Consider the following 11221-nt stretch of genomic DNA (forward strand, 5'->3'; position numbering starts at 1 on the left):
ATCTAGTAAACCTCCCTTTCAATCCTTCTACACGTTCTTGTTACCTGCTATAAAATTGCTAGGCAGCAATGGCTAGATGAATTTTTCCAGACTGATTTGATGTTTTGGTTTACTTATAAAATTAACTTCTTTGCCGTGATGTGATTTCTAGTGATCTAGTGTGTCAGTAGATCACAGGCATGGTTTGCACTTGGCATATAGGGCCACAGGGCAGGAGAAAGTTGTGGTGCTGATCTGCAAGCACACGAAGTAAAGACCTAACAGACAGAAATGAGACAGAGATTTTATGAATGCTTCTCTTGCTATGCAACACTTCTTGGATCTAGGACATGTTGACGATGTTTTCCTTGCTCTTACTTTAGCTGTTTGCTATAGTTGCTTGCTGAATCAAGTTAGATTTTCCTGTGTAATCCAACAAACAAGGTATCACATATCACCAGCGATCAAGAACAGTTTTGATGAACACAAGATGCAATTTTAAAAAACTGTTGTGCCAGTAAACGCGGATGGTCAGATTCTGCAGGTGAGAAAATTATACCCTTTTCCTGCTGATCATTCCTGGCTTTGTACCATTGCTGCACTGGAACTTAACGTCTTTTTTGGCTGGTGTACTGAGAGCTCCCCCTTCTGGCTCATGCTACATCTAAGTGCTTGCAGATCTCGCACCTCTAAATCACAAATCTCTGACGGCTTCCTTTACCCCCTGCAGTATACCCCCGATGAAAACACTTTCCACTGGCAGTTAGTACAGTTCCACAATCTTAAATTAAAAGCTTAACCTAAGAGGGTGGGAGGAAGTGATACCGGGTCAAACTTTCAGGTACTATTTCTTGTGCAACTACGTTTTTCTCATGTTTGGCTTTGTCTTGTACCATTAACTTTCCCTTTCCTGCTTTTTAAGTGTAAGATGAACAGCATTAAATTTCCTTCTGTAGGGACTTTCACAAAAGAGTTTATAATTTTATTTTTTAAACTTACCATCAATTTTCAGTTGCAAAAAAAAGGAAAAATAAAATTACTCCTTGAACAACCAGATTTAAGATTTTTCTGCAGCTCAGATTCAGGAAGGAGCACCATGGAACCCCACAGAAGAGTAATCAGAGAGCATTGAGGAAGAGCAAGCTGTGACGATTAGGGAAAAGGACATCAAAAGAAACTGGATCCGTGCTGTTAGAAGTTTTCATTTGTCACCATGTCTACAATATAACGAGTGACATCTTCTGAGCTGCAGGTAATAATATAGAATGACACATATTTTGTGGGAAACTACAAAAGAAACAAGTGTATCCAGAGCCACCTAAGACAGAGAGATGGTCTTTTCTGAAGACTTTGTTTAAAGAATGAGCAATAATATTTTTCATGAGGCTTGATATTGATATCCTATAGGCCCTTAATTCAGAACATGGAGAACCACAGATGGTGGTGTATATGCTCTGTAATTACTTGATTTCACTGGGTATCTGACAGAAAATGAACAACTTCAAGGATCTTCAAAGGTTACTAAAGGTTGCTAGCAATCATATTAGTATTTTTTTCTTTTCCTTCAAACAAAAGACGACAGAGAACAGAAGATTCTGGAAATAACCTGCTGGTAAAGCAAAGTGATGAAAAAAAAAGTGAGTATCTTAGTGAACTACTCGTTACTTTCTGCTAGAAATGAGGGTTATGCAATTTGAATGTTATTTGAAAGAAAATCAATATTAAATACCTGCAGATGTATGTAACACGTTAATTGCAGTAAGAAAACGTAAGAATTTACAAAAATTCAAAGTGCTTCATCCATTGGAGAAGAATGTTATATCTATATAACACACAGAAAGAAACATCAGAAAATTAAAAAAATGGTGGCTACAAAGGTACCAGTGCTTATGATGGCTGTATTTATACAGGCACAATAAAGTTTTGACCACTAGTTAACGCAACATTTAAACAATGTTCTTTAAAGCTAAAGGTTGGATGCTTATGAAAAAAATCTCTACTTTTTCATGAGACATTTCACCTTTTCTGCTTTCCTCCCTTTTGTATTTTACTTTCTTGTGTCCCTTTACCTTTCACTTTTATTCATAAAGATTCCTACTCTGCCTGCTTTTCACCGTTTTCCTGCTTCTTTACATCCTTCCTCCAGGTTTATCTTCTGAATCAAATACTCTTGTCACAGTAAACAAATGTATAGAAAGAAAACGGGACTGAGGCAACAAGGAGGCTACAATCACATAATCTTCTTTCTACATGTGAGGTATTGAAGAAAGTCCATAAGAAATATAATTAGGGTTAATAATATTCTGGATTGCCTGATGATTTCTTTTTCAAGCATCCTGCAACTCTTTTTATTCTGATGAAGTTCTGGAAAACTAGTTATAGAAAATTCTTTCAGTATTGTGAGTGAGAACACAAGCTTTTTTTATTTTATTGTTTTCTCAATTAATTTTTATGCAAGGTAAGGAAATCTCGAAAAGGAGAATCATTATTTATATCTTAGGATTGTAGACACATGAATTTTAAAGAAACTTGTATGAAAAAGAATACACTCCGTTTGAGGAATGACATTCCCTAATCTTGTTTGCTTATATGGATTCATGTGGAGCAAATAAGGAGTTTTGTTTAATTTCTCTTTTTTTCCCCTGTTTTTTTGTTTGGTGGGGTAGGGTGTTTGGTTGGGTTTTTTTTGTTTGTTTGTTTGTTTGGGGTTTTGTTTGTTTGTTGGGGTTTTTGTTTGTTTCTTTTACATTTCCAAACAGACTCTGCTTTTACTGTTCAACCCTGTTGTATGATCATTCCTGCCTTGCAGGAGATAGAGGCAAACTTTGGAAAGTTGTGGGAATGGGTGGATTACAAAACAAAGTTTTGGTGACATGAGAACTCAGCAAATTGTAGTCTGAGAGCTGAGACTGGGTGCCTGCAAACCAGCACCGATGTTTGGAAGGAAGCAGGGCCTCAGGAAGGATATGGTGAGACTGAGGATTGCAAAGCACATTGTGTCTAGAACTGCAATTGAGACATTTCATTGCTTTAAGATTGTGCTTTGGTTTTATCTGCAGAAAGAAAGATTATGCTTTTTTGCTTTAGGACTAATACTTAGCCTTGATAGTTCATGTGAGTTTCTAGTTCCTTCATTGCTGTGAGGTAAATAAGATCTGAAGTGCTGGGGACCTGAAAGTCTCAAAGTCTGAAGAATGAAAGGACTGCCTTGAAACAACCCTTTTAAGGGTAATTTCACTAGTGAATTGCACAGAAAAACAGTGTTCACATCCTCTGAATTGACTAGCTTTTAGGTATGTTTCCCACAGGATGTGCTAGTACATTAACTACTCCTCTTACATAGTTCACCTTTTTCCTACATCTCCAGCCTACGCACAGGCACCACCAGGTCACACAGACAAAGGGTTGTTTCTGGAGCCTACTGCTGCAAGACTGCTTAGTCATTCACGCAATATAGTCAGTGGGGATAGGAAAATGAGGCTCCTTCATTGTTAGTGTATACCATATGCAGAGGAGTCATGGCTAAATAACAGCAGCAGCAGCCAATGAAACGTCTCTATTTGGCTAGCCACTCAAATGTCTGAAAAGGAGGATTTTTGGTCCTACTTCTTTGTAAAAGTAAGCAATTATGTGCTTTCTCTGCTGATTGCTACCATGAGAAGAAGGGGAGTCTGTGTGAAACAGAGAAATATACTGGAAGGCAGCTTAAGGAAGTTGAGAAAGAGGGAAGGGGAAGTGTGATATCATTACACTGCAGATTAAGAGCAGTGCAAGACCTCTCCCTATCAGCTGGAATTAGGATAGTTGGAGGAATACTGTCCTATGTTGCTCTTAATCTGTTTACTTTTGGGCTACAAAATATTTATCCATACTATTGGATACAGACTAGACAATAAACTTCTATAGTTTTGAAATCCTTGACACAGGTGATGTAACAACGACACTTCTTTTCAGCTTTGTGTGTGGAGTTTGTTAGGTTTTTTTTTCCCCTCATTTAAGGCAAATTATTAAAAATGTTAACTCTGGGTATGCTGATCCTTACTCCTAGTTTCTCACTGTGTGCTTATTGATATCACTTCCAGTATGATGGAGCAGCCCCAGACATGTTTCCCAGGTTGTGGTAGCACTATATTGTGACTTAATAATTTGCTTTAACAATAGTGGCATTTTTGCCCTAAAAAATGTAAATTTGTAACAAAAATTGCATAAATTTTACAATAAATATTTTATATTTTCTTTTTTATTCTTGCAATTAGTCAGTCTAAAAGCACATTTAGTTACTTCAAAAGTATCTCAAGTCAATTTCAGCAATCTCAAACCTATACAGATTAGTAGAACAATCTCTTTGTTGCTCAAACTGAAATTCTTCATATTGAGAATGAGAAATGACAGTGTTCATAAGTCAGTTAATATTTGACTACTGTTTATGTTGGGTTTTTGTACTAGAACTATTTTTCTTGTCACATGCTGCTGTAAATCTGAATAGACATATATATTCTTGTAAAAATAATTTCAAAACTATTTCAAAATCTCTAAATTTAGCATCTAAAGTAGAAAATCATAAGCTCTTGTTATGTATTCAATTCTTCATTCCCAATGTATTTCCTAGTGAAATAAAAAACTTGAACAGCTTTGTTAATACATTCCATGATACTCCTGCACTATGGGAACAATATATTCTTAAGTGCTCCATGTATGTGAAATTTGCTTCGATGTGGCCCATTTATTTTAATTTGGGTCTGTCAGTGGAAAATAAGAAGTAATCAAACTTGTGACTGGTATGGAGAAACATTTTACATCCTAACACTGTAGCTTGATACCCAGTAGCTTCTTTATATTTCTTCCAGTTGTCAGATCAAAGTCTCTCAAGTGCTGTAACTCAGCCATGCTTTGAATAATTACTTCACACACTGAATTTGCAAATTTTATTTCTGAAGTGATTTATATACTTTTTAACTTCAGTCACCATCCTCCCACTTTTTGTTTTCATTTTTTTTTTTTCCTATTTTAATATTTATTCACAATGTAGTAAATCTACACCTTGGAAAAATATTTTTGAAAAATAACTGATGTTATTTTATGCTTAACAAATTGGTGTAAACAGGGGTTTCCAGTAAATAATGGGATCTTACCTGAACAGTGCAATTAAACAGAACTGTAAGAATCATTTAAATTGCAGGCACTCACCAGCACTTGTAGTCAATCTTCAGTCTCAATGCTTTGTATAAACACATGAAGTCCCTCCCTAAAAATTCACAGCTGCAGTTTTTGTCTAGGCTGGGGTTTTGTTCAAGATAGAGCTACTGGAATAGCTGAGCTAAGGCAACCTTTAAAATACGTGTTCAAACCAAACATTCAGTTACTGTAGTTAGACATCGGTAAATAGAATTTAGGGAAGTAATAACTTGCCTGCACCAGTGATGTGCTTGTCTGGGCAAAGATTAATATTTACATTTGTGGTTTCATTGTACAATCTCACGTGGCATACTGCTGTTCATGTTCAATCCATTTGCATTACACAGTGCTATCTACATTAAGTGGTATTACATTTATAGATCTGAATATCCCTGCCTTCTCTACAATTTGATCTGACAAGCTTCTGAAAGAATGATATCGAAGTTGTTTCTCTCATTATTCCTATATGATATACTTAGCTCTGAATCAGAGCCTACTTTCATCTGGAAAAGGCCATTAAGGTTGTTGAGTCCAACCATTTTCTGACTCTACCTAAAGTCTGATGCTAGGGATGGTGATTCAACCACTTCCCTGGGGGGCCGTTCCAGCATTCGATAACCTTTTTAGTGAAGAAGTTTCTTCTAATACCCAATGTAAACCTCCTCTGATGCAACTTAAGGACATTTCCTCTTGTCCTGTCACTTGTTACTGGGGAGAAGAAACCAACATCCACCCCACTTCAACCTCCTTTCAGGTAGTGGTAAAGAGCAATGAAGTTTCCTCTCAGATTCCTTTTCTCCAGACTAAACAATCTCAGTTTTCTTAGCCACTCATGTGACATGTTCTCCAGACCCTTTAGTAGCTTCTTTGCCCTTCTTTGGATGCACACTATCAACTCAATATCTTTTTTGTAGTGAAGACCCCAAAACAGAACACAGTACTTGAGATGTGGTCTCACTCAATATGTGTGCTGAGTATGAGGGAACAATCACTTCTCCAGTCCTGCTTGTCACACTGTTCCTGATACAGACCAGGGTGCTGTTAACCTTCTTGGCCACCTGTGCAGACTACTGTCTCATGTTCAGATGCCTGTTGATCAACACCTCCATGTCTTCCTTTACTGGGCAGCTTTCCAGCCACTCTTCCCCAAGCCTGTAGCTTCACATGGGGTTGTTGCAACTCCAGTGCACTTGACCTTGCTGAATCTCATACAACTGGCCTCAGCCCATCAATCCAGCTTGTCCATGTCCTTCTGTAGAGCCTTCCTATCCTCAAACAGATCAACACTCCCTCCTGACATAGTGTTATCTGCAAGTTACTGAGGATGCTTTCAATTCCTTCATCCAGATCACTGATGATGATATTGAGCTCTGCGGAACACCACTTGTGACTGGCCATGAACTGTGTTTAACTCCATTCTCCACCATTCTTTGGCTTTGACCATCCAGCCAATTTTCTACCAAGTAAAATGTCTAACCATCCAAGCAATGAGTAGCCAGTTTCTTCAGGAGGATGCTGCAGAAGACAGTGTGAAATGGTTGACTAAAGTCCAGGTAGATGACATCCACATCCTTTCCCTCATCCACTAAGCATGTCACCTTGTTGTGGAAAGAGACAGGTGACAGGTTAGTCAAGCAGGACCTGCCCTTCATGGACTCATGCTGACTGGGCTTGATCATCTGGTTTCCCTGCATGTGCTGTGTAATGACACTCAACATAATCTGCTCCATGACCTTCCCTGGCACTAAGGTCAGACTGACAGGTCTGTGGTTCCTTGGATCCTCCTTCTGGCCCTTCTTGTAGATGGGCATCACATTTGCCAATCTCCAATCAACTGAGACCTTCGTGATTAGCCAGGCCTCCTAGTAAGTGATGGGAAGTGGCTTGGTGAGCACTTCTGCCAGCTTCCTCAGTACCCTTGGGTGTATGCTATCCAGCTCTGTAGACCTGTATATTCCTAAAGGTTGTAGCCAGGTGGGGGTTGGTCTCTTCTCCCAGGCAACTGCCAACAGAACAAGAGGACACAGTCTCAAGCTGTGCCAGGGGAGGTTTAGGCTTGCTATTAGGAAGAAGTTCTTCACAGAAAGAGTGATTGGCCATTGGAATGGGCTGCCCAAACCAACCATGCACAAAAAAGCCATTGTGTTCTAGGCCCACCAAGGTGGGGCAGAAAGAAGACCCATAGAAGGTCATGCAATATGGATAACACCAGACTACTCTACATGGGGACAGCCAAATAATGCATGTGAAGGCACACTGCAGCACCTGCCCAGAGGTGTATAGTTGTTCCCCAGGACAGATGCATTTAGCCATATAGATATAACACAGTCACAATAAGCTACCTAGGTAGAGTCATGTCTCCAATAACAGTTAGTAATGGAGGTTTGAGGTAGGTATACATTTTAATCAAATTCAGAGTGATACTTCTCCTCGTATGCCTCTTCTGTCCTAACCTGCTTGTGCTTTCTACCTTAAATTTTCAGTTTTCAATTACTTCTGGGTCTCATCTTGGGCATTGGTAGAGACAGGTCTATTTTTATTTGTCAGAAAACATTGTTCAGATAAGTTTTCCTGGCCTTTCTGAAACTCTGTGATATTCCAGAATTTTATAGGGATTTTAGAGGACTGAAACCTTGTATGAACCATGTGCAATATAATTTCCTTTTATACTGACATTTTTGTTACTGAAATTCTAATTAACTTGGACAACTAATAAGGAATTTATATGTATAGGAATATCCTTTACATACTGCTTAATTTGGTCACTGAAATATAAGGAAAGTAATTGAAGTTTATTTCATTTAAGTCTTGCCATTGCTTCATTTAATAGAGTGCTCATGGCACTTGTCAAATTTAATTTTAACAGTAGTACAGGCTCAGCCTGTGTGCAGCTGCCCAATGTCCCTGTAGAAAAATTCCTTTACTGAAAGAGTAGTCATGCATGGGAACAAGCTGCCCAGGTAAGTGGTGGAGTCACCATCCCTTCAGGTGTTCAAAAAATACCTAGATGTGTTTTAGTGGTCATGGTAGTGTTGGGTTGCTGGTTGGACTTGATGATCTTAGAGGACTTTTGTAGTGATTCTATGATTCTATAAGACAGGGCCTAAACATTGTCTTTAAAAAAAAACCAGAAAGCCCAGGTGACTGACTGCATGCTCATGGTCATAAAAAAGACCCTACATGTGCAATGTGTTTTCCCAAGACTGCTGAAGCATGCAAAGAATACGGATCACAGGACTGTTTCTATTGCTAGGTCCCAAATAAAAAATAAGAATGTCAGCCAGATAAGTGTGAGCTTTGCATTAAATAATAGAAGATCATAGAATGCTCCAGGCCAGAAGGGACCTCCAAAGGTCATCCAGTCTGACCTCACCACAGTCAGCAGGGACATCCCCAACTAGATCAGGCTGCCCAGGGCCTTGTCAAGCCTCACCTTGAACATTTGCAGGGAAGGGGCCTCAACCACCTCCCTGGGCAACTTGTTCCAGGGTTGCACCACCCTCACAGTGAAGAACTTCTTCCTGATATCCAAACTAAATCTGCCCTTATCTGTCTTGAAGCCATTGCTCCATGCCCTGTCACCACAGGCCCTTGTAAATAGTCTCTTCCCATCCTTCCTGTAGGCCCCTTTCAGGTACTGAGAGGCTGCTATCAGGTCTCACGAGAGCCTCCTCTTCTCCAGGCTGAACACCCCCAGGTCCCTCAGCCTGAGTGATCCTTTAAAAATGGATAGTTTGATTTTTACATTGGGACTATTATGAAAATTCTCTTTTTAGGAAAAGAAAATTAGTGGCTCCATATCTGGGTTGAGACTTGAGAAAGCAGTGGACCTAGCAGAGTAACAAGGCGTTTTAGAATGCTCACTGTAAGGATATCAATATGTCATGTGTGTTGAAGCAGGAAATCCAAGTGTGATGTTCTTCAGAAATGTAACAAGTGTGTTAAAGGACTGCTATCAATGTAGAATATGCCAAAATACATAAAATTGATAAGTGATAAAAATTGATAAAATTGATCAAAATAAATTGATAAATGTTGTCAAATCTATCTAAATGTATTTTTTCTCCCCTTATTAGCCCAAATAGCCTGAGAGAAACTTCACAAGAGTTTATAGTTTAGAACATCACATAATTTATCTCCTTTCAGTCTTCATGTTCCTTCTTAATAAAGAAAACAGTTTTAGTAAATGAAGGAAAAAAGCTACCTTGAAACAAAGACAACACACTAACCCCACAAATCTTCATATATAATTCATAGTAACAATTGGTCTAGAAAAATGAGAGAATAATGCCAGAAAAAACATTGATACAGCCTATCACATTAGAGTAAGGAACTATTGTTGCTTCTGTCGACATTGGAAATTGTAGTGAAGGATGCTTATGAATAGGATTGTGCCCCAAACATTTGGGTAGGATATATTTCTGTATGTGTTAACCCTCCTTTGTCCCCCCCCTCCTTCCTGGAGGCAGCAGAGGGGATCCTGGCGCCACTGAGTCCAGGTAAACAGCCTACCTGGGCGTGGTCTCACCCCTGCAGTACTAAAGGCAGGCTATATGTTTGTTTCCCCGAGTATAGCATATACTCAGGCCATATTTGGTAGGTGGTAGTTCATTGGTCAATGTTTGCATTGGCAACAGATGCTTACTGGGCCAGTATTCACTGGGGCAAATGGTAAATAGGGGTCGTTTGGCAAATGAGCCCCCCACCCCGGTGTTGGAGCCTGTGTGTGTGCGTGTGTGCCAGCCAGTGCTTCGGGAGGCCTCGTGGTCCTTTTGCCACCGTCACCCAGCTGCGTGCGGTGCCATGGGCAGCACTCCGTAGGATCAACCGCTGCGTGATCTATCGTAGGAGAAAACCTGGTAGCCCGTGTGAACCAGCGTTGCTGAACTGCCACCGCCCCCCAACTTCGAGCGAGGAACCTTTTGTATCCTGGGAGAGAACAGCAGAGCCACGCGGTGCGGCCACGTGGCCAGCGCCATTTCCTGCCTCCTTATTACGGCACATCCGTGCCACGTTCTCTGGATTATAAACATTATTGAGGAAAGACTCCACGAAGTTCTCAGCTTGTGAGTAAGCCAAGCCCTTTTGTAGAGCTTCAGTTAGGATAGCGTTTATATTGCTCCGGGTGGAGGGTTGCCGGTCACTGACCAACCCCTCCCCCGCCACTCTCTGACTCAGTTTAGATTATAAGTTCTGTGAATCATTTTGGTTTAAATGCCCATACATAACATTCTGTAAAGATAGTTCCACTAACCGAATATTGATACCTGTGAAGGGCGATTGTAAATACCCCGTTACAGAGTTTGTATATATATGTAAATAAACTTATATTTTCATTGATGGATCTGCCGCGCATTTCTGAGGGCATATCCACGACAAAATGACAATAAAACTTGAAATAAAAAAACGCGTGTGTCCTCAGTTTTGCCAGTTCCAGTCCTCCTGCAAAAGAGGTGATAGATCAACTTTTACACATTCTGGGTTATCTCATGATTGTAGCATGTAAGGTTAGATGCCTGTGTAAACCTCTAAAGACAAATTCCGTGATGGTGAGACTATCTTCTGCTCATTTTTAACATGTAAAATTTAACATTTGGATCCATCTTCACCATATGGGAGTGTTTTAAACCCAAATTAGAGCTAGCCATCTCCAAGATATATAAATAATCTGTTGAATTAATAGATGTTTATACTCCTCAATAAAATTTCATTTCTTATCTTCCCATTGGAAGAAAGTCTAATGAGATGCCTAAGTTTCTTTGTTTCATTTATTAAATAACTAACCAAAAAAAAAATAGTTAATATTTCTTTTTAAATAATACCTATATGTGGCGGGGTGGGGTTTGTTTGGGTTTTTGTCAGTTTGGCCTTTCACATGATTTCCTTCCCCAGTATCTTCCCAACACTTTTATCCTTGAGAATTGCCACCTGATTGTCTGTAGGAACAAATAAGTAGGCTGGAGAATTAAGATCAATTTCTTTATTTCAATAGCAACATCCAAAGAAGTGGCTGCCACACCTTTGCCAGCACAACTATCAAACCTGATGAGTGTAGGAAATTATATGT

General features: G+C 39.5%; 1 long non-coding RNA gene across 3 annotated transcripts in view; it reads left to right on the forward strand.

Annotated features, from left to right (window-relative positions):
• Positions 1–10794, forward strand: part of LOC137457776 (uncharacterized) — a 59976-nt gene extending 49182 nt beyond the window's left edge. Inside the window, exons 4-7 of one of the 3 annotated variants that reach the window (XR_010991487.1) lie at positions 363–523; positions 1054–1231; positions 1555–1616; positions 10003–10794. This is a non-coding gene — a long non-coding RNA (uncharacterized lncRNA). Of the gene's footprint in view, positions 1–362; positions 524–1053; positions 1232–1526; positions 1617–2125; positions 2232–10002 lie in introns of those variants that run through there. The other 2 variants (XR_010991491.1, XR_010991473.1) reach the window with 2 other exon arrangements.
• Positions 10795–11221: the final 427 nt, after the last annotated feature.

The sequence above is a fragment of the Melanerpes formicivorus genome, unplaced genomic scaffold (assembly GCF_026170545.1).
Source record: "Melanerpes formicivorus ecotype bairdi unplaced genomic scaffold, bMelFor1.0.p_v2 SCAF_1, whole genome shotgun sequence".
In the NCBI taxonomy this organism is placed as follows: domain Eukaryota; kingdom Metazoa; phylum Chordata; class Aves; order Piciformes; family Picidae; genus Melanerpes; species Melanerpes formicivorus.